The sequence below is a fragment of the Idiotropiscis lumnitzeri genome, chromosome 9 (genome assembly GCF_059441095.1).
Source record: "Idiotropiscis lumnitzeri isolate Australia: NSW breed Sydney's pygmy pipehorse chromosome 9, RoL_Ilum_1.0, whole genome shotgun sequence".
Classification (NCBI taxonomy): Eukaryota; Metazoa; Chordata; class Actinopteri; order Syngnathiformes; family Syngnathidae; genus Idiotropiscis; species Idiotropiscis lumnitzeri.
This window is the reverse complement of record NC_142399.1, coordinates 10,243,717-10,271,655: the sequence shown is the minus strand read 5'-3', so window position 1 is coordinate 10,271,655 and position 27,939 is coordinate 10,243,717. Positions and strand designations below refer to the sequence as shown.

Below are 27,939 nucleotides of genomic sequence, written 5' to 3'. Positions count from 1 at the left end.
TAGCGATGTGAAACAACTGTTGCTGATCAAGGAATGGGTGGGCGTTGTCTTGACTATTTATTGTCCATTTATTTTCTATATCGCTTATCCCGGTGAGCTGGAGCCGAGCCCAGCTGAGTTGTGGCGAGAGGCGGGGCCAACATCGGTCGCCACTCAATCGCAAGGGGGAGTATTGATTCTGAAAAGTGAGATTGGTTATCCCCGCATTGAGACTCGAGCGATTCGGGGAAAAGCGGAATAAACATGGGAGAGTTCATGACTTTTGAAAATTTACCCTCCAGATTGGCTGTGTCGGTATGTGCTACTATTTCTAATATCCCCGTCCATCTGCGCGGCAGATAGCCTATTTGGGCTCACGAGAAGTTGTCACGTCGGGGCGGCCTTCCGCGTTTTCGTCAATTTACCCGACGATGTTGCGGGACACGTCAGCAGAGGCTGAGGTGTGGCCTCTCCTGCGAGATGCCGCCGCGCTGATGCAGAGTGACGCTTGGCGTAAAAAGTGCCCTCGCAGAAATGGCACAGAGGTGGAAAAGTGTCAAGTTCATCAGGCAGCGGAGGAGACTTCCCATCAAGTGTGCTTAGGAGATCTGGACGTCTTGGCCAAGTGCATGTCGACTGACAAGATGATTCACTCGCCTGTGACCTTGGCCGTCCAGGTCACAATGAGTCAGCACCTGTGTCGAACTCTTTGGCTAAAAAGATTCTTTGCTCTTCCAGTCAGGCTGACTTTTAGCTTGGGAAAGAGAGTTTAACAACTGTTTTTAATAACATTTGAAAGGATTGCAGATGACGGTGAGTTCATTATTTGATGCGCTGTGCATAGCTAATGATGCTAATAATGCTAAGCTAAGCTACTAGTTGTAAAAGTCATTTTGTCAAACGTCTTGAATTGTCATTTGCTGTACGTATTGAAATATGCTGAATTCATGATGAGATATTTGTACTAACCATGTTAAATGTATTTTGAAAATGAAAATTGCGTTACATATTTCTGAGTGGTTTTATGTGATAGTTGCACAGAACAGCTCAATTGTTAAAAATTCCAATAGTTGAGGTTAAAAGAGAATGAGAAATCCGTATTAATTTGATAAGGAATAATAATATACTTTGCTTCTGCAGATAGTTGTTTTTTTTTCTTTGGTATATCTCACGACTTATTCCAGAGACTGAAAACATCTGATGGACTGTTTGTTGTTGAATGTGTGATTTTAAAAAGTCGAACGACAAGAGGCCTACATTGGAGTAACATTGGAACATCTCACCACCCTTGAAGACTTCCATTGTTCCGATCTTCTCGTCAAACAGTTAAGTTGAAATATAACTCGCTCTTTTAAAAACACAATAACCGAGTAGATGAACTTTAATTTTGTTTATTTTCTCAGAGCTCTGAATTGATTTTTAAGAAAAGGTTAAAGATAAAACAAAAGACACTGAGGGAAGTGAAAGGTGATCATGCATAGTTGTAATGAATTAAGATCGGTTTATTTAAAAAAATAATTTCAGTCCATTTTGGTTTCTTTTAATCTATATCCCCTTAGAAATAAAAGTTTATAGAAAAGCATTTGTGCACTTACCACTATAAGTGTGCTCTATAAGTGCTGTGTAGATAACCCCCGTTACGCTATTATGTTTTCTTTTCTGACATGCCTAACTAAGCTACCCCCAAATTCAATGCATCATTGAAAATACCAATCAAAGATGCCTGTGGCAAAATAGAAGAGGTGAAGGGCATAAGAATTGTACATTTTTAAAATTACATCCCTTGCTAGTTCTTTATGGTGCAATCTTCAAGAATCAATGGGATTTTTAAATTTTTTTTTTTTAAACAAGGTAGGAAAAAATACTCAGTCGATGTATTTGGAATGTGCTCAGCTCTCGTCAAATATTCACCTCACACGCTCTTTGAATTACACACTCAATGACTTCATAGCTTGTCCACTTCCCTTTCGTCGTCGTCGCCGTGTTCTCCCCCCGAGGCGGCGGCCGCGACACAGGCCCGTGCCAAGCGGCCGGCGCGTCGGGCAGCAGTGAGAAAAAAAAAGGTTACCTGTCGACCGCAGCCCTTTCATGCAGCTTGTCCTCATGAGTGCTGCCTTTTTGTGTCGCCGCTGCTATTTTTTATTTTATTTTTTTAAAGTGCGAGCCGGCGAGGGGAAGAGGGACATCGTGAAGTGATGCAGAGAGACGAGGCGAAGTTTTCTGCTTAAAATATTTATCGTCGCAGGCCCGCCGACCACATTTGCCTAACTTTCACACTCCCGCGCAGGGCAAAGGGGGGCGATGTAGCAGCTGCGAGCGCGTTAAATGATGTCTTCCGATCCAGCTGCTGCTTGCTGCCTCAGCTTCACGTTTGCCTTTAAATATTTGTCGTGACAGAGAGTGCAGGGACGGAGCGCTCCGAGGCGCCGCGAGCAGCCGATCGGCCTGACTCGACTGCCGGGGCTCGGTGGTAATGCGAGCAAGCAACTAATGTGGCTTGTGAAGAGTAAAAGGTTGGGATTCGTTGGAACCGCGTTGCCTTTATACTCATGCCAACATGACTTTAAATGGGGCACATTGTGGAAAACTGATTATTATTTTTTTTTTACATTTATATAAATATAAACGAAAGTCCAACCCCTAATCCTAAACTCATCCAAATCTGAACTTCCCCTAACCACAAAGTGAGCGTTCGTCGTACAACCAGAACCTTAACCCCTAAAATTTAACCCTCCCGTAACTTAACTTAACCACTAACTCTAAATCAACTAAACTGTAAATTTAAACTTTAAACTCTTTAGTAGTTTGCCCATTTCTGCAAATGTGTCACTTCCAACCCACTGTGACTTAACAGTAGGGGCCTCCTTTACATAATAACCTCCCACGCACTGAGTTTCTCCGCCCACATGATCAACAAGGCGAACATCCTGAGCCACTATCAAGCTTGTCAAGCAAAAACGCTCCCAACCCCAAACACTTCCCTTCTGTCATTTCAAAGCCGAAAGGTAAGCAGAGCTGCAATGAGTTTTGCCAGTCTAATATGGCAGCTTGGTGTTGAAGTGCTGCTTCCCCAAGGGAAAATGTAATCCATGCTGTCTTATAGGGGCATGCATGTGCTTTGCAGTTTTGCCGTATTTTAACTCTCGGCAACTGTTTAAAATTCTCCTTCAACACCATCTTTTATACATGTAGTCCAGCTTTAAGTGCTTACGCAGGATTCTGACACACGCACACACATGATAATAAAAGTCATGAGCTGCTATAGGGACATGAATAATAAATGTAGCACATTCATTATATCTCACAGAGTGGCTAAATCAAAAGTGTGCATTCATCCCATGGCGCAACTCGGTGGATATTTAAAAAGTGAGACAGCTTGCTAGCAGAGCTTGCTGACGCACACGCCAGTTCGTCACCCAATCACGAGGCACTTAAAGACAAACAGTTTAGAATTACTAATTAAACTAATGTATTGTAAAATTTAATTTAAAATGTGAATTAATTTAATTGGATTAAAATTTTTATTTTAATTTAAATTAAAATCAAAATTTAATTTAATTTGAAAAAGTACATTAGAAAAACATTTTGTCCTTTATTTTGCTGTGGATGCCCGGGGTCCTTCTGGCCCCCTCCTCTTTTTGCACGCCGTTGGTGATAGGCCCCGCCTCCATTGCAACGCTAAATTGTACTTTGATGTGAGTGTGACTGGCCTTTTGTTTATTCTGCGGGCTCCCTGCGATTGACTGGCGACCGGTCCAGAGTGAACCAAAAGTCATCTCCAGCTGCCTTATGAGGACAAACACGGATAGAAAATAGTTTATCCAATTCCGGGCGGAGGTTTTCCTCCGAGCTGAAGTCGTCCTACGATTGCCGCTTCCATTCAAGTCAGCTAATTTGCCGCATTTTTACGGCCCTCGTCAAGAGAGTAATGCCGTGCCAGTTAACTTGACTGGCCTCCTCATTTAGTCTCCCCTCTCCTGGGCCGCATAAGTGAGCTCGGAGTCGCGCCGCCTCTGCGGAGACTTGTTGTCGCTCACCCCGACTCGAACGCAAGGACAGCTGCGGCAATAACTCTGACATAATGATGTTGAAACGCGACGATCTGCCGCAGAGAGGCGACTCATTAAAAGGCCGAGTGCTGTCGGGGGGGGGCGGTGGAAACGCCAAGCCTCACTTCAAGAGGATTTCTTCATACTTTCCGAGGAAGTTATGAATGCAACACCGCTCGCTCTAGAATTTTGTTTAATTTAATCTATTTATTGATTTTTTTTTTTTTTTTTTTTTTTTTTTCTCGGTACAGCTTGCAAAATGAATGCGCTGATGTTTCAGCACAGCCAGTGAGTGAGCGATATGTCCACTCCACACCTGATGTGTCTTGAAGCAGCATGCTGGCGTAATTATAATCCAACTATTGCTTTTAAATTACAGCCAGCTAATGAGCTGCTTGCCGGGGCCAAGTAAGTAAAGACGATTGCACTCTTGCCGCAAGATCAGCATATAGTGTTGAACATGCAATAGCATAAACATTCATCTCATCCGCAGCGTTTAAAGACAAAAGTAGCCAAAGTTTGTTTTTAGCAAAAGCGCTTGTTTGCTTGCTCATACATCAATTCTTAATAGATTTTTCAGCCCCATCTGCTGAATTGGATTTTTAGGAAGATGGACTTTTTATAAATTCTCCTTCAAACTCCAGCAGATGCTATAAGTCACGTAAACATGTCCTTGTGTCGAACTCAGGTCTTGTATCACTAAATGACTTTTCAGAAATATGCGTGTCGGGTTCAATGAAGCCTCTTAATTGCCCTTCGGTGTGAATACGAATTTTTGTTGATATGCACATTATGATTAGCCAGCGATGAGAGGGTGAAATGAACAAAAAAAGTTTCTTTTGTCATTTTAGATCCCTCCAAACTCTAATATGTAGAATGTACGTCAGTAATATAAGGCTCTTCACTGTTTGACTCAGTTGTTATCCTGCAGGAATAGCGGAGGTCCTCTGTCCACTTTTCTGGCTTGTTTAAAAATGTTATGCAGTAAAATAATATATAAAAAAATATTTCAAAATTTAGAGTTGCCAGGGTTCAATTTATATGGCCTGCAAAGGCTTTAATAAGAAAAATAAAGTGTGATATTATAGCGGTTACCCTCATTTCAATCAACAGGAGAAATTGTCAGCCCATGTGGAGTGAATGCTATTTAAAGTTTAATATTTGTCCAAGTTGATGATCGGAGTTATTTACGAGCAATTTCAGCGTCTGCGGAGGTGAGTCGTTTCGAGTGTTTAGTCGATGTCAACGCATCCATTCGTGTCCCTTAAAATGCGCACATAGTCATAGATAATGAAAACGGATATGTGTAAATCCAAAATCATCACATCAAAACCCAGTTTTCGTACTTGAGTCAAGCGAGCCAAAGGAGAAGAGAGAGAAGAATGGCTCTCACTCGCTGCTTGTTTTTTGAAAATATTTGGATGTTGGGTGTGAAAATTGGGTTGATTGTCAGCGTGTTTGGCTGCCAAAATTGCTCACATCCATCTGCTCCTCCCAGCTGCTAGCTCACACCAGCTTGAAGAGCCGTGTTCAGGTTGTTGTCATCAAAAAACAAACGCAAGCCCAACTCCACTTAGCGCAGACCTCAGCCAAGGCGCAACAGTACGCATTTGCAAAAAGTTGTACTTTTTTTTTTTTTTGTGCCCCAAAAAATCATAATGAAAAATATTTAGCAGTACACAACTTTTGTGGTCAACTGTTGCATTTTTGCACACAATTAACTTCTACACGCTTTGTGTTTGATGAAACAAGTGCTTTCGAAACTTGACGTCAATTTTCTATGAAATGAATTAATCCCTGTGATGACGAGCCACCGGCCGTCCAGCGTAGCCGTTAATGAAATGCATACGTAAAAGCAGCGCGTTCAGCATGGCGAATGACAAGTGCAGGAGTTAAAAAAAAAAAAAAAAAGAAGTGCAGCTGTTGCAATAAATAAGTAATCAAATCATAATGAGGGCATCATGTTAAAAGTTATTGTGCTGGCATCGATGACATCAGCGCCATCGCGCTTTCTTTGCCGCAAAATATCTGCAGCTGATTTTGCCTGACTTGCATTGTGAGCACGTGGAAGATGTTTAGCTCTTTTTTTTTTTTTTTTTTTTTTTTTTTTTAGCATTTCTATCCAACATAACATACGGCAGATGGTGTTTTGGGGACTGTTGTGACATACTTACAGGACTGGCTGCTTTTGGGACGAAAACTGATAAAAAATTAAACAGATGAGCCGAGATTGAAAATTGGTTAAAGACGTTCTGGTCACTCAAACTTCGCTTCGGCTAAAACGGATAAGATGACCTTGATTGTTGTTTCATACCTAAATATTATAACCTAAAAAAAACTTTATTAAACACTGACGGAATTATGTTTTTCATGCATAGTTTTGATGTGACTCCAAAATATTTCCTAAAATACAGCCTAAACTTATAAATTCATCAGATTTGTAACTCAATTGATGCCCAACCACAAGTATGTGACAGTAATTTAAAAATGTGTTTTAAAAATTCTTAATGTAATGAAAGCATGTGAGAGCAGTAAATTACACTGGGTAGACGATTTTTATTCAGTCAGGTCTGTTTCTAACTAATTTTTGGGTACCAAATCCAAAATTGATCTCATTTTTTTTTTTTTCATCATGTCAAGTTTTTGAGCTGTAAGGATCCCTACTAACAAAAACACCAAGATGGATGCCCATGATTACCAGGTTAGGAGAAAAGCCAGCATCAATCCTTCCCTTAATTGCTAACTTTCCGTTTAATTGGTAGTACTGACCTATCGGGAGCCGCACACACCGCTCACCGCATTATTTCATTTGTGACTGCACAAACAAGTTGCTACATCGCTGTAGATGTGTCCAATTGTAATCGGCTCTTCTTACGACATCCAATCAGTAGAATTTTGCTTATCTGAAGGGTAAAGTGGAGAAAAAACAAACAGATTTTTTTCAAATTTTTCCCCACTGTTATTTTCCAGATTTTTTTTTGGACCCACGTTGGTCTCTATGCCACATCAGTCGACTAAACCCTCTCTGAATCATGCAAGTGTGTGACTTCAGTCAATATTTTCTATAAAATTGAATCCAATTACAGTCACGGTCACGTCAAGTCCAGTGTAAGAGTCTAGTGATGCGGCTGATGGTGGTTTGACGCATCCCGTCATGGTCGGAGAACACAGACGCGCTCTGTTTGGGAAAGGCACACACGCGGCCAAATTGATACGAGATGGCACAGGAGTCTCGTAAAAAAAACAATGCTTTTAACAATGCCGCCGCCGCCGCCACGTCTATTTTGGGCCGATAGAGGTGCATCTGTGTTGTAAGCTGTCAAGCCTGTCACACTCACTCGTCAGTGCATGTCACCCATTTGGTTTCTCAAAGAGCGTGTTTGCCAGGAGAAATGTTTTGTGCGTCTATCGTGAGCCGCCGGAGGCCATCAATGCTGGCCGACGGGCTATTTTGCAACAAGTCATTTCGGATTATCGCTCGGCAACAAACGCCAATCAGGCCTCCGTTTATTTTACTTTCGCTAATTCATTGCTTCCCCCCCCCCTCTTTCCACGTGTGCCTCATATTTTAGGAAACCTGACCTCACTCTCCGGTCATTTCCATTCATTTCCATCTAATTAACTTTATTAGCCCTTCCATCCGTCCATTTTCTCTACCACTTATCCTCATTAGGATAGTGTGTGAGTCGGAGCTTATCCCAGCTGACTTTGGGCAAGAAGCAGGGAACACCTTGATTAAAAAAAAAAAAAAAACATAAATATTAAAGGTTCTGTCTGTAAAAATAAGTATTTTCAATTTGGATCAAACCCCTACTGTGAACAGCAAGTTGTGTGAAAAATACTGAAACCCTGAACCGTTTGACGTGTGCTATCTAAAGTTTAGAAAAGGTCCAATGTAGTTCACTTGTAGAGGTCATAGTGCATTTTAGATTCAATCTGAAATTTCAAATGAAAACCGAGTCGTGTAGTGTGATGGCTCATGGCCACTGGTGTTCCACAGAGCTCTGTCGTCAGCCTGTTTTTGATCATCAAGTACCTGTTGTTGGACGTTGGTGTAGAAACTACAAAATTTTCTTCGTTTTGCAGCATTTTTTCCCCCCAAAATATTTCGGTCAAATTTGAATTTGTACAGTAAAAAAATTAATGCGTGTGTAAAATGTGCCCTAATTCTTGATCCTTGGTTTATTTCGATAAAAGCATGTCACAGATGTGTTCTGAAGACACCTGTGTACTTTTTTGGAAGTCGAAAAAGGCCACTGTCTACTTCTAGGGCGTTTGCCTTACCGTGAGTATGGCTGAACTTTGAAGCAAATGAAAAGAGAAGAAAAAGATGAACCATTGGCCTTTGCAAGTTTTCTGGTTAATCAATTGAATGTACTGTATGCTTGATTGCACTGAGCACGTCCTGCATGGCCATAGTGCCTACGAAGTGGGGAGGACAAAGCAGACAAACAGACAAGGACATGGCCCAGGATCTTCTCTTTTCATTTTTCTGCTCTCTTTCCGTCCCTGGAGTCTTTTCACCACTTTTGAATGCTTTAATTCCCTCTGGTTTTAAGCATACGGCCGTGTGTGCTGTTCTTCAGTTCACAACAGTGTTTTTTTTTTTCTCGTTTTTTTCTCTTCAATAATTTGACGACTTGGAATGATCACATGCCGCTGGCTACATGTTACTTCATGTTTGTTGCATCGGTTCTCTTTTTATGATCTAACGTAAAGCCTCTCTGATCTTTCTGCCGTTTTTGTGGTATTTCTGTTAGGTTTCATTAAAAAGCGTTGGCCTGCGCCGCATCGCAATAAACACGTTTTATAAGAGCACGCCGCAAACGAGTAGAATAGATACAAGCGACATGAATCATGGAATCATTTTCAGTTTGTGTCCCGTATGACAAGGAAGGAACTCGTGGAAGGCACTGGACGAGCTAATCGCGCTGAACATTTCCAACGACACGTTCAGTGTTCACAAAAGCAGTGATTTGGCCATTTGAAACCAGGTAACATCCTTCCAAGATTTTGCTGAGGTCACCTTGCCTCTTCTGTACAACCTCGCGTGCTATGCAATCCCATCAACTTTTTTAATTGGCTCAAAGGTTAGGTAAAGAGCAATTAGTTTAATATGATTGCCCTGTGTCGCAAATAGCAAAAATACACAAAGTAATTGACCTTTAAACAGGTGTGCATTTATTAATCCCTCATTTTTCCCAGTTAATGGGGACAAAAAAGTGAAAAACCACAAAGAGAATTTAAAAAAAAATTATTTTCATTTTTATTCATTTTAATTTTGGGGGTATTTACGCCTCCTATTACACCGTTGACCCCCCTCCGCCTCCATTAGAATTTTTTTATAGCACTTTTCATACATTAAAAATGGAACTCAAAGTACTATGCAATAAAAACATCCCAAATATACCAGAAAAAGAAGACCCCTCCCTGGTAACAGTCTCCCTGTTGTCACCCGGGGAACAATTAAAAGGCCGGTGCCGGAGGACCTCAGCATCCACAAGGGTTGATATAATAAAAGCTGGTCAGTAAAATAAGAACGTTAGGACATTTAAATACGAATAAAAGCGCCTTTAAATCAATCCTATAACACACGGAGAGCCAATGCAGCGATTTTAAAACTGCTGTAATGAGTTTTTTTTTTATACATCCTGTTAATGATCCAAATGGCCGCAGAATTTTGGTGAAAGTTGATGTTGGGTGTTAAATTTATCCTCAGAAGACATGTTTTTGGGGCTTGTTGAGTGCCCCTTAAAGGGGATTATTTGTCGGCACTCGGAAGATAATAACAATAAACAATTGCAAGAGGGCTTTCGCTTTCCCTAATTAATAGAGGCGCACAGTTCAAAAGGACCGCACTGGGAAGCCATTTTGAAAAACTAAAACCTCTGTTAATGAAATACTCACTAAATAAGATTTGCAGAGAAGAGCTAAAACAGGAGGTGGATGGTGGCTGGTTGCCATGGCGATACTTGGCGCTCACTGAAGAGCCTGTTTGTGTTTCTTGTGGCCACTTTTTTTTTCTATTTTATGCTGATAGAGCGGACCGGCGCTTAGCAGACAGCCAATCCATTCTCCTGATTAGCCTTCCTCGTTAGTCTTCCACGCTCTCTTTCACTTTTCGTTTGTTGGAGTCATTTAAGCTCGCCGGGCAGTGCTGCACTTCTTTCAACGTCTTTCTTGCTCCTGTCGCATTGGAACTTCAAATAATATCACTCACTTCCACGCACGCCTCAATTGCTTTTGCTATGGTAACATTAAGCAACGTGGAATTATGAGAACGTGACTGCGGCTAATAAAACAACGGAAAAGGAATATTTTTTTTTGTTTCTGGGTTGCGGTCGGAGAAAAACAAATGGGAAAAAAAGTGTTAGACAAACGGAATTAATATGCACAGTAATACAGCATGTTCAAATTCTGGAAATAAATAAATATATATATATATATATATATAATTTTTTTATTTTATTTTTTAATATTTTTTTATGTCTAATTACGGACACTGTTATGTGGTGTTAATGTTAATTGTTAACCTTTTGGACATTTCATCACATAAAAATCTTTTAATCCTTCATTTAGAAATATGAGCTGTCCTTGGTTGCGAAGCAGATGCGTTGGGAATTAATTAGGATACGATGAAACGTCAAGGTGGAAGACGTGGCGCCATTAAGCAAGGATGCTGGCACCGTATTGTACATTAGCTTATTAACATCCGACACGGTTCACGGCGGAAGCTAATCCAAAGTTAAGTTATTACTCAAAGTCGTCGCCGCCCGTGTAAATGGAAGCCTAATATTATGCCATGGTGTATTTAATGGAGTTTCAAATGCTAAATGTAATTCCATCTGGTGCACATAATGGCTTTGAGTTTTATGTGGCTTGTGATCGTTCGGCTCGGACGGGAAAATGCCTCGCGGCGAACTGCCAGACGTCCTCCGTCGCACGAATCGCAATAATCAGATGTTGGAGTTAGTTTTAAAACAGCTAATTATTAGCATTCTAATTAAGGAGGTAACGCGAGGTTACTCTCAGAGAAAGATTTGCCACGAGACACGTTCCGCAATCGCTGACTATTTAGCATTTAGTGCCACGTCCTCTCGTCTTCGAGTTATTCCTCAAAACAGCAGCAGCCACTGAGAGAGCAGGCCAACAGAAGCGAATTGTTCCGTTGAAGGTTGTTTGTATTTCATTATCAAAAATATTTATATCTGCAATATTTGCAATTATCAACCCAAAAAGTATTGTATAGCAATCCCTCTGCGTTTACAATTAACAAATGTCATTTTTCAACTCGTCCTTTCGCTACAGACATCAATATTCATGGCCAAAGATGTACATTAAAAAGAGACCCAAAAGCCATTGCTCTATGTAGGCGTAAAAAGCAGGATTACGGAGGATGACGTTCAATCATTTTCAACAGAAGACAAGGCTGTGGTGAAATATTTCCTATTTTTTTTTTCTTGCGTCGAAACAGCGGGACTGTCTACGCACTCAATTGCCAAGTGTTTCTGATATTAAAAACATCTAAACCATGATCTTTTTTCTTTTTTTTTCTCATCACAAACACGTGACATTCAAACAGCGTTATGTAGACTTTTTATAACTTCTGTAAACTAGGGCTGCAACTATTATTTATTTATGTTAATCAACAATTAATCTGACGATTATTTTATGTTTAATTTCATCCCTTTATTGAACAACTGGGCATTATTTCAAATTGACTGTGCAGAAAATGCACAAATATGAATTGATTTTGATTCAATTGCTGGTTTGGTCCGTCACATGTTTGTAGAGAGTTGATTAGAGCTTTTCCAAAGTAAACACAACTATTTTATTTTGATTTAACACAATCAGCCTGCTCCAGAATATTTATTGTTAAGAAGATGAAATTGCGTTGAATTGGAGAATTTGAAATTAAAAATGGTATCGAAACGATGCAGCAATTATCAAAAATAATTATTAATGCATTTAATCTTCGATTGCATATCGATTATTCATTGCACCTCTCCTGTAAACTCTACAAAGCAAAGCAGAGATTCAACACCGAACATTTGAATTACGAGGCAGACAAGCAAACCACGAGCGCACTGTGCCGTTATACGTCTGACAGACACTGGCAAATAAATCCCGGCTCGACTGTTAAACTTCCGAAGTGGCAATTTGCCAGGAAGGCAGCATGAAAGCACCTCGTGATTTGCCCCAGTTGACTGCTACTTCAAGTGATTTTTATTTATTTATTTATTTATTTTTATGGTTTCTGTTCCCTTCTTTAAATGTTTATAGAGACCCAACTGAAAGGCCCAAAATGAAAACCACTCTCTGTTAATCCCCACGCAGTCATTTATTGATGATTGTGAAATGTGCGCGTTCACCGGCCAAAACCAGCACGTAATCGTCACAATAATGAGGCCATAACTCCAAAACGCACCCTGAATGGAGACGATGCGTCTCTCAACCCAGAAACAGAATGATCCGATGCGTGCCAGGCCTCCTTGGCCAGTCCCCCCGAGGCATCCATCTGGACAACAAGCCATTGAAATCTGGACTCGATAATATATATGAGAGGACGAGCACGAGGGGCCCGGAGAGCTACGAGGACCCTCGGATCCATCCGTCAGCCGGTCCGCACGATGCAGCAAGAGCCGAAGACTTCCAGCGGGGACACGATGGGATCATCTGCATGAGTGAGTGTGTTTACGAGTTTCCTAATGACCACAACAACAACAGCAAGTCCTGCTTAAGTGTTCTGAGCGCAGCTCCGGTGGGGAAATGCAAGAGTGAACGTCAACAGTTTCCCACAAGATGGTAAACTTTTAGCTCATGTTTATGAAAATTAAAGATGATGCGGTCATGTTGAGGTTTCGTCTATGCTGGGTTAAAAGTAACCCAAAATGGGTGAAATAGCTAACCCAACGCTGGGCCCAAGCCAATGCTGGTAGCCAGCGCATGAGGTTGAGGATTTGACCCTGCACGTTGGTTTTGGTCGGGTAAGAGGTCAAAAAATGACTCATATTGCTTAGTTAAAGATGCCTAGAATTGGGTTACTGGGTTATCAGAATAGCTGTGGTTACAAATAAAAAAATACAAATTATTGGGAACATTTTCTAAGCCAGGTCCAAGTCCATATTCAGCTTCCTTAAAACTGCTGGGTCAACAAAAACACATTTTTTTTTTGGGTCAAAAAACAGACTGACCCGCCACTTGACCCAACTTTGGATTTTTTTGTATGAAAATAACCCAATCTCCTCGCTTGTTTTGTACAAAAGAAAATTGGATTTTATTCAAAACAACCCGGAGAGTTGGGTGAAATTGACCCAAGTAGCGGGTCAGTCCAGTGTTTGACCAAAATTGGGTTCTTTTTGACCCAACAATTTTAAGAGGGATTCCCGCAGTTCCCAAGAATGTTACATTCAATTCTACTGCAATTGTAGTACACAAAGCCATCTAGAATGGTGACCAGATTCAGCTCTTCAGCCTGCCCAAATTTCATCTTCAACCAAATCTGCTGGGTCAAAATAGTTAACCCAACCTTGGGTAAAACTCACCAAATCTGCACAAAATCTACCCAGCGAGAGGGCCAAGAAAACAGCTAAGCATGATTTGGGTGTACTGTAAAAAAACATGAAGCTAAACAAGAGATTTCCAACCACAGGGCTCTAGTTTTTCCGGTTCTTCTACTGATAAGCTCGTGGAGGGAGTCAATGAACAAGATCAGTTTTCTATGACTGATTTCAGCGCGGGAGCTCATTCAACAAGTATGCAGTGGCTGCTTTCTCACCAAATGATCTGGTCATCTTCTGGGATCTGTATTTTTTATTTTTTTCACTCTGACAACAAAATTGGGAATAGGGAATTGCCATCTGTTATCTCAAGCGCATTGGCTAACAGCTGAGTTGTTGTTCTACAGTAAATAAGATGCTGGTGGATGAGAATAGCAGTTAGCTAGCATTGGCTCCTCCGATAACTGCCGGTCTTAAAATATTCATAGCAGTGGTACCTCGGGACTGGCAGCAAAGAATGAGGCCAAAGTCAAAATTTGAACGCGTAGACAACAACTATGTGCTAACCAGAACTTAATTCATCATAGAACTTGAACTGTACTCTGCTGACAAAAATATCGCCTCCCACTAGACTTTCATGACATTATAGTCGACTAAAAAAATTGAATAAATATATGGCTGTGACAGGTGTTGCTGCTTCATGTGTGTTAAAGTAGCCGTCTCTACGTGCTAGCAATGAGCTAACAGACTTTCATTATTAGTCGGTTTGGTTCAGCATTTTTGGGTTTAAGTTATCTTATCCAGAATAAATAAAACATATACAGATCTATACATACTTTGTGTGATGCTTTTGTTTGGTGGTGCACCGAGAGATGTTTCTAATGTAATTAAGGTTAGACAACAGACACAACACCATATAATAATAACAGCATGATTTTATTTCAAGTGTTGCCCTTTGACACATGCAATTAAAGGAAAAAGCCACTTGCCATTCATTTTTTCATGACCCATGCACCTTTGATCAGCAGATAATTGCCAATAAAAGTTACATTTGCACTGATTGATTAAGGCAGGTCCAAAATGGGCGGCTAAATCAGCCATTAAACGATGAGTTATGTTGATTTTCATGTCAAAGTTGACTTTTGTGGGAACATGTCATTTTATCTTGTTACAAGCCAAGAGGAACATAAACAACTTATCTTAGGAGGCCATTATCATCCATTAGTGGGCATTCCGGGTCAAGTCCACGTAAACATTGCAAAACATTAAACCTTCATGGGTTTAAACATCGGCCTCCTGACTGGAAAGTTGTCTGTATCGGCTGAGCTGACGCTGCGGCGTACCAAAAAGCCGCTTTCTGGGGTTTGCATCATCTTCTCATTCTCTTGTAAAAGTCAGAAATCAATAATGTACTCTACATATGTAAACGAGCAAACTGTGGGAGTGATACATGGTGATTTTCTCACACCGGATTTTGTCCTCACTGTCTCTGTATTTTATACTCAAACATCTGTCTGCATTCGCGTGAAAAAATGATCACCACAAAATCCAGCAATATAGCGAAAAAATTTGATATGTACGATTACATTTTAAAAAAAATCTGTGATACAGTGAAATCGCAAAAAGTGAAACGCAATATGGCGAGGGATGACTTTTTACGATCAGACTGTCCAACAAGGGTTTGGCAGCACCTTGTGGCATCTTTGTGTGTCCCAGGAAGAGCACAAAAACGTGAATAGGTGAGTTTTTTTTTCTCGCAAATAGTTGAGGAGAAATTCCACAGAAAAAGAGAGAAGCAGGGTTGGTTGTCACTCAGTATGGCGAGTATCTTGCCACCGGAGGGCGCTGTCTTTCAAATTGCTGGAGGTAGATTTAAGGAAATGGCATCCACACGTACCTACAGAGTCTCTGGAGTAAAACAGCTGAACTTGAGGTTGGTGAGTACTGAGAAATTTTCTTCTGGGCTTTAACACAGTGTCTTTTCAACAAAATAATTGTTACCTGAAACAAACTGTAAAGGGGACGCTATAGTTGACCTTATTAGCTAGCTAATGCGTTGCCACTTAGTTGTTAGCCTTGCTAGGAAGAAATTCCGGTTGCTGTTGGTCACCAGATTCTTTGGGATCATGGTGAGATTATTATTCAATTTTCTCTCTTTTTCTCTACAAAGAAAAATCTTGAGAAACATTACACAAAAGCCCAGATTTCATGATGAAGACACTGATGGATTTGAATTGGATTTAAATTGCAGAACACTGGCACTGTTGCTCAACAATAAATGAGCGAGTGTTAGCTGGAGAAGTAATCCTCGCATCCCTACCAGTAAACGTCAAATGCAAGTAGCGTTTCACATTTTAGTGAGGGGCGAGAATGTCAACTTGCTTTGTTCCTCATCCTGTCATAAACGGCAGGCTGGCCAAAATATATACGCGTTGTCTTGATCCGTTTGTGTAAAAGTGTTTGTTTCCTCATTGAAATAACATTGAGACAAACAACCCCATTGTGTGTGACAAGCATCCCTTGTGAGTCGTTGGTTCGTGTGCCTTTGATAATTTATTGCTGCTTTTTTTACGACTTTGCAAACTACAGCCATTAAACACTTCAAGTCAACACCTTCAGCTTCAATTTTATGGAGTAGTTGCGAATGTATCTCAACAGAATCGGGACTATTGAACCGTCAATGTGTGGGGGTTGACTGTAGACGCTATGCTAACTATTAGCTTATCTGGTAACCGCATTTTCGTCGCAAACTCTTCCCCGTGTCTTTTTTTTATTGTGGCGAATGACTTATGAGACTCATCATACAAACGCTCACCACAACCAGCTGTCCTCGATTTGTGTGCGTCATCAAATTTGAGAAGCAGTATGGCTAGGGTTAACTCTGTAGAAGTGGCAACCCCCCAAGAAGCAAACAGACGGATATTGTTGCTTCGGTGTTAATGACAGATGCAGTCGACGTCGACTCGCGTGATGCCGTGAGAGCCGCGATCCCAAGGAGACATCATTGATAAGCTACTGACAGGACATGACACCAGATGAATGTATTTATGTATTTGAATCAGTGCTTCAAGCCAAGACAGATGTCTTAATAACCGCACATTCATCTTCCCGTGACGTAAGCGGATGTTGTTTATTCTTGTTCCACATGCATTTTTTAACAACGAGGTCTGTGATCGTTATTGTATTCGCAGATGCGTTAGCACAACGCGGCTTCTGTATTTGTCAAAACAACATGGCCGCCACTTTGATAGCCATTGAAGTCAACGCTCGACTTCACGATCGAGCTCACTTTGTTTACTCGCCCTGGCGAAAAAAATAAAAGCGGCTGACCACGCAAATATGAAAGCAATTATTTCACTCAAAACGTGTTCCCCAGCTTTGGCTTTTTAATTCTGTTGCTTTTGGCTAATTGAAGAATTCATCACACGGACCGGAAACCTTACATTAACAATTGCCGCTATCGTAATTACCAAAGTGTTTCTCGCTGGATGTATTAACAACTTAATTATACTTTAATCATATTTTCTTCCTCGAAGAAATGCTCGCTTTGCCATCGCCGACAATTCAATTATAGAATTGTCAAAACTTTCCAATAAGTGAGAAGGATTCAATTGTGATTAGATTTGATGACACCGTGACAGTAAACTGAAGCAGCGGCGTTTGCTTACATGCGACGTGACGTTTCCCCGAGTATAACAACCGTATCGCAACGCTCGTTTCATGATAAACGTGATAAACAGGCGTGTGCGTTGCGAGAAGAATGAGGCGGCAGATGGCTGTCAAAGAGCTTTTACAAAAAGGAAAATGACACAAGTGTCACTGCTGTCAACACACTATTAACTCACAATGGCAATATCAAACGCCGAGCGGGCAACAACATAAATCCTTCGACGGCGATTCCCTCGTAGCGACGCGACGGATCCATCTGTTATGTAACCTTTTCATTGGGGTTGTTCTTTGAATCACAACTAATTTTTTTTGTATAGACTATTTCACCGTGTTGTCACACAAATGTATTTAGATGAAAAAAAAAAATATGAATTGTCCGTCTGCCAAGTTTGTTTTTTGATTCTTTATCGGTACCCACTTTGTCTTCACAATTTATCATCATTTTATTTTTAGCCTTCATGGCTCCCTTGGCTTAATAAATGTTTGTTTAATTGCTCTTATTTGGCACGGATGTGTACTTTGAAAGGTGAAATGGATCGCTAGCTAGCAGGTGGGTAGCCATTATGTCTTGCTGAATTCCACCAAGACCACCTAACCGAACATTTTCTTCATAGCCTGGGAGAAAATGATGATAATGGTGATGATGATTACTGTGCTTTGGTTTCTAGTCTGTCTGTTCAAGAGTCGCGACTACATCCTGGGATCTTCTCTGTTCAAATATTAACGACAGCCACTCGATTGATCTTCACCCACGGGAAAATGAAAAGCCTTAAATTATATATTTGCAAGATTATGTCGATGTTTTCCATTCAGGTCAGAACTAGTTGATCGCTTTCTTGCCACCTTGAAGTCAGGGTTTTTTTATTTACAAATATTATGTAATGGCCGATGTGGGGCTATCAATGTCTGAATGCAAGCACAAATGAAGAAAAAAAAGCCTCCTCTCTTGGAGATGCCACACTAAAAGCGTCAAAAAGAGAATCCGCTCCTCTGTCTCCAGTGAGGCCTGTTTCTTCACAAGAGACGAGAAGAGACAAGTTAGATATTTTTTTATTTATTTACTTTTTTTCAGGCAGGTGGCACAGATTGGAGCCGCCACGGCGACATTGACAGGCAGAGGAAAGCCGTGTTGGGCTTTGATTGGATGCTGAAGATAAACATCTTGAAGCCAGACGGCTCAGGAGATGACCGTGTCGCTCTTTAGCCTCACGCCGGTGTTTGGAATCCGCGTTTGATTCTGCGCAGGTTTTCTCAGGTCACAATCGTGTCGCCAAATAGCTGCCTGACGCTGACTTTAATTTAAATGCTTTAATTGGCAGTGAGTGTGTAACATCTCCAGAGCGTTTAACAGCATCTTTAATGAGCAGTCTGTCCAGATGTTGCACAATTACACACAGACACTCTTGCCACTGGAAATGGATTCAAAATAATGCAGTCACTATTTCGTCCACCTCATGAGATTTGATTTTCCTCCATGCTGATGTGTTTAACTCTTACTAATTATAACTGGTTTATAATTACAAATAAATACACATATAGATGTACTCTATTTACCCATCTTATTGATATATATATATATATTTATATATATATATATATATATATATATTTATTTATTATTTATTTTAATTTTTTTCTGTCATTGCAATTTTTTTTCAAGGTCTTCCCACTTTTTTTAAACAAACAAGCAACAAATCAATCTATATTACAATAAAAATATCTGATTCTTTATATATAATTGTTTTGTTCTTATGTTTACGCTAAAATTAAGTCAAATGAATCATGAATTAATATGAGTTTATCTGCTTCAATTAGAGTTTCTAACCTACTAATAACTTAGAATTGCGATCCAAACCATTTATTACAAAATTCTACCAAGTGTGCTGTAAACACAAATCAATTCGTAGACCAGATTATGAAAAATAATCCCAACAAAAGTGTGGCTTTATCACGTCGGCTTTCCATATTTCATGAAACAACGATACTAACCTGGAAGACCAAAACATTCATGTGTAGTAAATCTAATATTGTTTGTTGTTACACAGATAAATTATTAATTACATTATCAAAATTCAACCCTGGTAATAACTAATTAAAATGATTGCTAAAACAGAAAAAAAAAACAGTCACACCTATTATTCTCTTCGCTCATTTCTCACGAATCATCCTTATGCTTGTTAAAGATGTTCATCACATGAACGCTGCGTTAGGTAATTCAACCTGTACCGTGATGTCCGTCCTTCTTTCTTCAGCGAGACGAGAGCGAGGATGACGGCTGTCGACGGCGAGTGGGAGTGAGGAAGGGCCCGAGGCCGCCGCACTCGGTGTGGATGTTGATGAAGTGCCCCAGTAATTGGCTAATGAGATCTAAGCTGTCTCCTCTCCGCGCCTTTCACCCGGTGAAGTGACGCGTAGCAGCCTGCCGTGGGCCGTGTTGTTACGTGAGTACGCCGTCGTCCAGGCTGCTCAGTCGGCACAGGCCGAGGGGGCGAGCGCCACGGTGACGAGGACCCTCCGTGCTCTCACCTGACGTCTCTTGGCGTGAAAGTTAGGGAGGAGGTCGTGGGGAATGCTTATAAATAGCAGCGTGTTGGCACACGCATCTGCGGGCGTTTTAACCAAACTGTGCGCAAATTACTTCATGACCGGATTCATCGAGTCTTGTCAGATGCCAACTTTTGAGTCATTTTGGAGTCAAGCTGTCATTCGGATGTCCACATTGCGGTTAACTGGAGAGCGCAACTGAAGATAGGAATACGGGCGGGGGTGGAGTGCCGTCACAAATGTGCCGTAGTGTTGTCTATGCAGTCGCCATACGATGCCATATGGTAGCAGGGTTGATATCATCATGAAAATGGAGCAGAATAATGATTCAATATGTTGATTGTGACTGGGTCTGAACTTTAGGTAAACATTTTATTGCGATTTAGATTTAATTTGCGATTTTCTTCACAATGTACACTGACATTTTGAAACATGACAGAAAATTCAATTTTTGCATTCAAAACAATAAAAGCGATTACTGTAGTAATGCAGGGACATTATGGAGGTTTGTGAGGGGGGGCGATTTGTTCTCGTTTTAAAAACTAGTTACCGTCATGTATAAATTTCTCTTTCTGTGTTTGTTGTGTTCATGAAAATGGCCTTTTTTAAACCCCAAAATGTTTTAAATGCACATGTTCGTTGTACGTAAAAGTCAGATTACATGTCAATAAAATAATTGTCGCGTTGCAAAGTCAAATTGATTAAAATATATCATTTTGAGACCTATTGTTGTGTAGATCTCAATTTACAGGACGTCGAACCTCGTTCTCAAGACGACTTCACCCGTTTCCGTGTTCCGGTCTGAGAGCGTCTGCTAAATTGAACTGATTGCATATTTAATAAATACAATTTAAGAGCCATTAAAACTACTTTGAACACCGTAAAAATAGCATTTGTTCCCAATATTGACTTTATCATTCAAATCTTTCATTTATGTGTTGCTCCTTATCCAAACTAAACTTTCTTATTTTAGTCAGATCACACCATTCTGCTGTATGTATTACTTTTGAATATTTAATCCCTGATTGAGCCTCACAAATTGACGATGGGGAAAAACGTCCGTCAAAACGTCGTCTTCTAATATTGTTCCAATTAAAGTAGCAAAGTGGACTTTATGTAATTTTCTGTGCGTCAAATGAGTAATAAATCGCGTCAACTGCAAAAGGTTACATCTCCAATCATTAACATTGGCCGTTGCGCCGCCGAAATGTTGCAGTGATCTGCCAAAAGTCGGAAAAAAGCAAGTTAAAACTTAATACATTGTAGAAATATTCCAAAAAAGCGGAATATATTTCCCCCACCTCAAGGATGAAAAGCATTGAGCGAAGACTGTTTATTTCCATCTGACACGTTTTACGAGTCCAATCACGTTTGCCCAGACGGGACACCTGAATCCGAAGCGTACTTTTGAACATGTGAAGGTTTCGCAAAGGACCTTGAATGAAAATGGGCTTTTTGCACTTCCCTGTCCATCTTTTCCGCTTCCAAGTCTGTTACATTGAGTTGTCGAAACACACCGAGGACGACTATAGCGATGTTCAGCATGAACGTGAGCCACCCGGGCTGGCAAAAGGTTCTGTAGTATCTGGTGCAGAACCCGCAAATTATGCTGTAAAGAGTTCACCCCACAACACTTGATTTGTTCGAGACCTGGATGTTTGTGTGCTTGTTTTTGTTGTATACTGAGGACATTTGGCATTCCCATCAGAAAAACTTTTGTTTCATGGTTTTGATTACTTCCAGATGCATTTAAAAACTCCTGACGGAGCACCTTTAGTTTAAAGCCAGTCGCCTTTCAAGAGAGCAAAACATCGGACATTAAGTGAACATCAAGTGAATCACATTTCATATTTGACAGCATAACCTTTACTTGCAATAACTGCGTTAAGCAGTTGAAATATTTTTCCAGGGCTTGAGTGCAGCCTCTTTCAGTTCTTGTTTGTTTCTGAAAATGTCTTCATCTCAGTAGGAAAAATGCTTGCTCGCTAGGGTTAAGGTCTGGTGATGGACTTGACCAGTCAAACACATTCCATTTTTTTCTCCCTTGGTGAAATCTTTTGTTGTGTTTGCAACTTGGCAATGTGTTCGGGTTGTTATCTTGTTGCATGATGAAGCTTCTCCCGCTTACTTTGGATGCATTTTCTGTAAATTGCCACTTCAGAATTCAGTCTGCTCTCGGGATATATTGCCGAGAAGCGTTTTCCAAACAAAATGGGGTTCCCCACGCCATCCCAAAACATTAATAAAAATCAATCAATAAATAAAGAAAAATTAATATGATAGTCAACCTATTTTGTCATCAGTTGGTGAAACCTGTGTTAGAAAGGAGGAGGGGGGGGTGGACCTTTCCACCCGTAGCATTCCAGGGGGCCCTATTAAGTGTTTGGGCCCTCTGAAGTTCTAAATATTCCCCAGGATGTACATGCTTTCAAAGGTAGCGACTTTGCTGGCTTGTTGGGGCACCAAAGGAGGTGAAGCCCCCCCGCCCCCCCCCCCCTTCCGTTCTCACCAGCTGACTCATCCCATCGCTCACGGCGTGACATGTCCAACTCAGGATCGCCCGGACGAAGGACATCACGTGAAAGCAGAACTGTGTGCGTGCGTGCGTGCCTGCGTCAGCCCCATTGCCACGTTGATGCATTTGCGCATTGTCCTTTCGGCCAGAGTTAAAGAGAGATTAATATTCGAGCGCCGCCGCCGCCGTCCCCCACGACGCCATTACTCATCCAACATCTGCGAGCGGCGCTTTGCAGCTACAAGGCCTAACAGCGCCACGCAGAGTGGGACCAATTATTTCCTATAGAACTTCTGCCTCTTCAACACGATTCATCACATGCCGCAAGACAAATATTGTGTCGGGGAAAATTGCTCGTATGTGAAATAAGAGAGAGGCTGATTAGCGAATCGCACGGCGGCGACTCTCGATAATAACAAATGGCAAGTCGTTTCTTGGCTTCCACCGCTCCCCCCCCCCCCCTCCTTCCCTGGAAGCGTCGCTGAAGCAACGGCGCTGCATTTTCTCCAGCTGCCTGCAGTTATATAAGATGCTTATCGCTTGTTTTTCGGAGGCATTAGGCCCGATACTGCGGCGAGCGCTCACGGAGTGCCAGCATCAATTTGCCGAGGTGCACTTGTAGACGAACACTACAAAGTTGCGAGAAGTGCGTCGGACAATGCCGAGAAGCTTTTGTGTTTCCAGTTGAGGTCGTGGCATTTTTCTGCGGATTAGCGCAAGTCTTCTTTCAAGCCCTCACGAAACTGCTCGATGCATGTTTTGTACAAGTACTGCAAACATTTCCATCCCTTCAAGGATTTTTTTTATCGAGAATTAGCAGTTGGGTGTCTGGAGAGGCCGCCCATCCATCATGTTTGAAACGACTTTCATTATCTGCCAATTTTGAAAAACCTCTTCTCTAGGCTCCGCCCTTGTTTACCAATCCACTCCCTCAGCCAGTGTTGCCGTGTGCCTCGTTGTCTCATCAGTTGTCTCATGAAAACTAGTAAAGGTAAATACAAAAGTTTCATTGTCTTTTAAACCTCGCATTGTCTTATGAAAGTTCATTAGCTTGATGATCATAAAAATGCCAGAGATGGGCTAATAAAACTAACATTGATCTAGTTTCTGGCCGTCGTCTTCGTGTTTCATCATAAAATCTATTTAAATTGCGAATGTGCACACACTAGAAGAAGCATGTCACATAAACCGTTGAATACTTTGCATGCCATTTTTATTCTTGTATGTTATTATACGTGCATTACTGTAAAGCGCTGAGTTTATTATTCTAAAAGATGTTCCACTTTTTGGGTGCAGAGGGATTAATTCCATTCAACTCAATGGGGAAAGTTCTTTTTGAGATACAAGTGATTTGGAGTTAAGAACATCGTCATGGAATTGAACTCGTAAGTCAAAGCACCGTGTAGTTGTATCTGGATCTAATACACAACCTAGGAAAAAGTTTTTTTTTTTTTTTAAGGAAACTACATTTTTAGGGGAGCAAAAAGTATTGGAACAGATCGTTTTGATTAAAGGAATTAAGACTTTGTATTGAGTTCCTAGTGCAGCACAGTGGATGAGTGAACTTGTTTATCTAAAAAATGCACCCTCCTTAGGGTTTAAGTCTGGTGATTGACTCGGCCGATCTAAAAGCAGCCACTTTTTTCCTCTGACAACTCTTTTGGTGTTTTATTTTGGGTCATTAGCTTGCTGCATTAGAAACTATATATATTTTTTTTCTTTAATCGGCAGATAAAATGCTTCTGTAGACTTCCGAGTTAATTTTGAACATCACAACCGCGACACGAACTCCACTCACGTGCGCAGTCACGCCCTCGGCCCCGGCCGGCTCGCCAACATCCCAAATATCAGAACGGGGCCAAGAATGGAACTGCATCTGAAAGAGCAAACAAGAGATTTTGTGTTATCAAAAGGCGAACATGATCTTTGACTTTAAGGGTCCGCAGTCATGCGGTTCTGGCTACAGTAATTGGCACCTATGATGTCTGCCAAACAGTTCCAGGACAAACCTCAGTCTATCAGGGACGGGGCTAAGTCCAAAAATGGATCTTTAAGAACGGTGGAAGAGACTGCGGGGCCTTGAACGCAAAGGAATCACGAAATTAGAGGCTTACTGAGGGATTCTCGAGTGGCCCGCTGGCAGATCATAGGCGGCTCAAAAATATTGCGTCCAAATCACGTGAATCCAACAAAAAAGCTAGAGAAGAAAAATGTATGACTCTCCACTTAAGGTCGGGTGCACATGAAGACAATCTGGCTGTGTTTGTCTTCATTTTGCTACGTTCCAACAACAAAATCAAGATTTTCCTTTTCTCTGAGACGTGCTAAAGTGTTTTGTCACAATGATAAGGTCCACATCGGATTGAGAATCTTAAATATTAAACACGTTCAAAAGCCGATAACTTCCAAGATACATGTTTCCGTGGACTGTGACGCCAACGGGATGTAGCCAATCAAGGACTGACAAGCAAGGAAGCGATTGTTACCCAATTCCGATTTTTTTGCATAAATTAGGAAGACTCTGCTAACACACACCTCCGCTCCTCCTTGGAAACATCGACGCATATCCGGAAGCACATGTGACAGAATCTTCAAATGATTGTGCAGGTCTCTGTGGTCAGATTATCGGAGCACCACATACACTGAGAACAACCAAAGTTGAGAAACAATCTCTGATCTTCATTTGTGGTTTCTGTCACATATAAAACAATTCTTCTCGAGTGAAAATACTCTCAAAGTTTTTACAGTCCTACAGGGGCTAGCTTCTGGAGACTCTCTGAGCGACCTTGGCCATGATTGTAACACAGCCGTACCTGCGTTGAAGGTGCTGATTGAGCAGATTTGGAGTAACCTCCTTCAAACGTATTAATTTGACGCTATTTCGTTAGTTTTCCTCCCGGCTACGCACATTTTATAAAGACGCCTCCATTACACGAAACACAAAGGGTGCCAATAACGGTGAGCATTAGAAACGTCGGTCACTGTCGACCGAGGACACTGTTGTCAAGTCGCAACAAAGTCATTAACTCATCCTAATGAATCTCTTTATGAGCCAAGATGAGGTCAGCGATGGCGGGTGCAAGTTCTCCGAGCTCCCTCCAGCGCAGGGCAGCCTGCGGGCATTTGTCACCGGAATCCTAATGAGTTGATCGGTTCGCTGAAACGACCGTCTATCCGTCTGTCTCTTATCTATGGTGCGCGTCCGTCCTCGGGGTTCCGGCTGAGCTGAAGACTATCCCGGGGCAAAAGTAGAGAAGTTGGGTCCTTTTTTTTTTTGTAATAAGATTACTAGGAGTTGTTTATCCGCTCGCCTGACGAATTGATTTGTCACAAATGATTACGTCACAGACAAGTTGTGCACTTTGGTCCAGAACTTTAATGACTTTTCTTAAAACTGCAAGATCCCCCTTTGCGGGTGATGCAGTCAGACCGCTTTGCATGGTCAGAGTTTGCGGTCAGAGTGGTGTTCCTAAGATCCACAACGATTCCGATTCACCGATGCATGCCGTTGTCATATTTAGGAATGAACTCGATGACAACCACCACACACATCCATCTACCAAATCCACCAAAATCCCGTTACATCACCCGCGCCGCGTGTTAGACCTGCTTTGAGGTAGTCTACAATTCCGTCTACTTTTTGTCACCAAATTGCGAGATGCGCTGGGGTGCGGCGCAGATTGTCACACAGAACACTCAGAGCACATCTACCAAATTGACAAATACACTAAACTAGTCGGATAGAGATGCGTTATTATGCTAAGTGCAATCTACTTTGTGTTACCAAATCAGCAACGTCAGGTGCATCGCCGTCCCCAAACTCGCTAGACTCGACTGTTTTTATGCCGACCGCACAGGTACCTGCCTATCAAAACCGTTGCATTCTTAGCTTGCTAGTTAGCGGATTTGACTCCAAACGTGGACATCAAGAGTTTGGCATATTTTGACCATCTCAACTCCTCCACAAAGAAAGAGCCCAGATTCGAAAAGCAGACCTCGTTCCAAGTCCGATCGCACCGTGCTGCTGCCCCTCACGGAATCATGATTTATTTAAAAGTTGATTTCAGCTTCATGATCTTTCTGATGAAGTCTGTCTCTAGGAAGCAGACCAGAACGTGGTAGGCGGCCATTCAGGAGGGAATAGGAACATTATTTCCTCCTTTGAGGCAATAAGGTTAAATAAATGCATAATTTATTAGCGCCTCACTTATTCATCTTAACTTAAATAACTGTGTGTTATAGCAACCTGTATTCTTGCAGCAGAAGCCCCCCTGGCCTCATGAAAAATTCATCCTTTCTTCAAGTCGTACTGCAGTTTCCTTCCCACTGTGTCTCGGAGTCTCAGAGGTTCGCGCTGGCTTTTGTTCCACCTCCAAATATTCTTTTTTTTTTTTTTTGGCCACATCAGCTCAGCATGGGAAAGGCTCAACTGAATTATTCTGTTGCATGAAACCTTTGGTTCTAGCTTTTGTATTTGTTCGGTCAATGTCGCTTCTGGAAATGTTCAGGGAAGATGCACATCACAACCAAGAAGGCGACGGCGCACGCCTCGAGACCTTGTAAACACGTTTGTGTTTTGACTCGCGATGTCACAAACATCTGTGCAAGCAACAAAACTCAATGCAGCTCTGCTTACCTTTTTGCCTTGGGGTTTCACACACACATGGGGATTGTTTGCGTATATGCATGACAGTGCTTCAGGAAATGCTCACCACTGGCTTAGATTCAAGCTGTTGCTTGAAAGAGTTTGTGATTTAGTCGCTGTAAAATAGCGTCAAAGGGCTACTTTTGTCTCAATGAAGCTCCTCAACACACTTCGAATTGGTTGCACTTGCATCCATCTAATAATTGTACTTATTCTATTTACTGGGACATCGACAGGAAACGGAGGTGCGACGAGCCAGAAATTGCACGATCATAACAACGGCGCATCCGTCTGGCCCAGCCGGTCAGCTTCGTCCCTGCGGGCAGAATCGAAGGTATTTAACAGCAGATTGGCCAAACAGGCCAATTAAACGGCGTATTCATGCGAGTCATGTCATCCGTGTGCCAGGGCTGTTGTGATAAGCGAAAACAAAATGGATCGTGGAGCCTTTTCGTCGCACGTTTTCGTCTTGGATTTTGTCCTGTTTGGTTTGTTTCTCAGGCAGGCGAATCAGGGCCCGTGATGTGCTCGGGGAGATTCAAAAAGAAAATTATGAAAACCATGACTCACAATTTAACTCACTATTTAGGCCACGAATGTTCTACACCTAACAGACGACTTGTAATTTTTTTTAAATAAAATATGTAATTTTTTTTTAATAAAATAAATTGCATGTTTTGTACATTGGAAAATGCAGAATAATTTATGGATTATTTTTCTGTCTTTAATTAAATTTTATTCCTCCATATTTTTATAGACCCAAAACAAACTTTTCCCTTCTAGGTCATATTGATTTTTTTTTTTGTGCATTTATAAATCTATATAAAGACTGCAAACACTAACCCGAGTTCAAAATCCTACTTTAAAACCCGAACCCTAATTTGAAACTTTATACTTTCAATCGTTAACTAACTCAAGTTTAAACACATTCCATCCCTCAATGCATTTCCTCAGGGGTCTTGCACCTATGGGGGGAGTGATTCAAAACCCAAACATTTCATCGTGAAATTGTCCAACGTGTGGCCGAGAAATCTGACA

At 41.4% G+C, this 27,939-nt stretch overlaps 1 long non-coding RNA gene across 2 annotated transcripts; it reads left to right on the top strand.

Annotated features, from left to right (window-relative positions):
• The first annotated feature begins 103 nt into the window (after window positions 1-103).
• On the top strand, window positions 104-27,528 carry LOC148330181 (uncharacterized). 2 transcript variants are annotated; one of them, XR_015845130.1, is made up of 4 exons: window positions 104-792; window positions 1,217-1,304; window positions 27,138-27,235; window positions 27,310-27,528. It is a non-coding gene; the product is annotated as an uncharacterized LOC148330181 (long non-coding RNA). The 2 variants fall into 2 exon arrangements; XR_015845131.1 differs by having other exon boundaries at window positions 1,164-1,304.
• The last annotated feature ends 411 nt before the right edge of the window (window positions 27,529-27,939 follow it).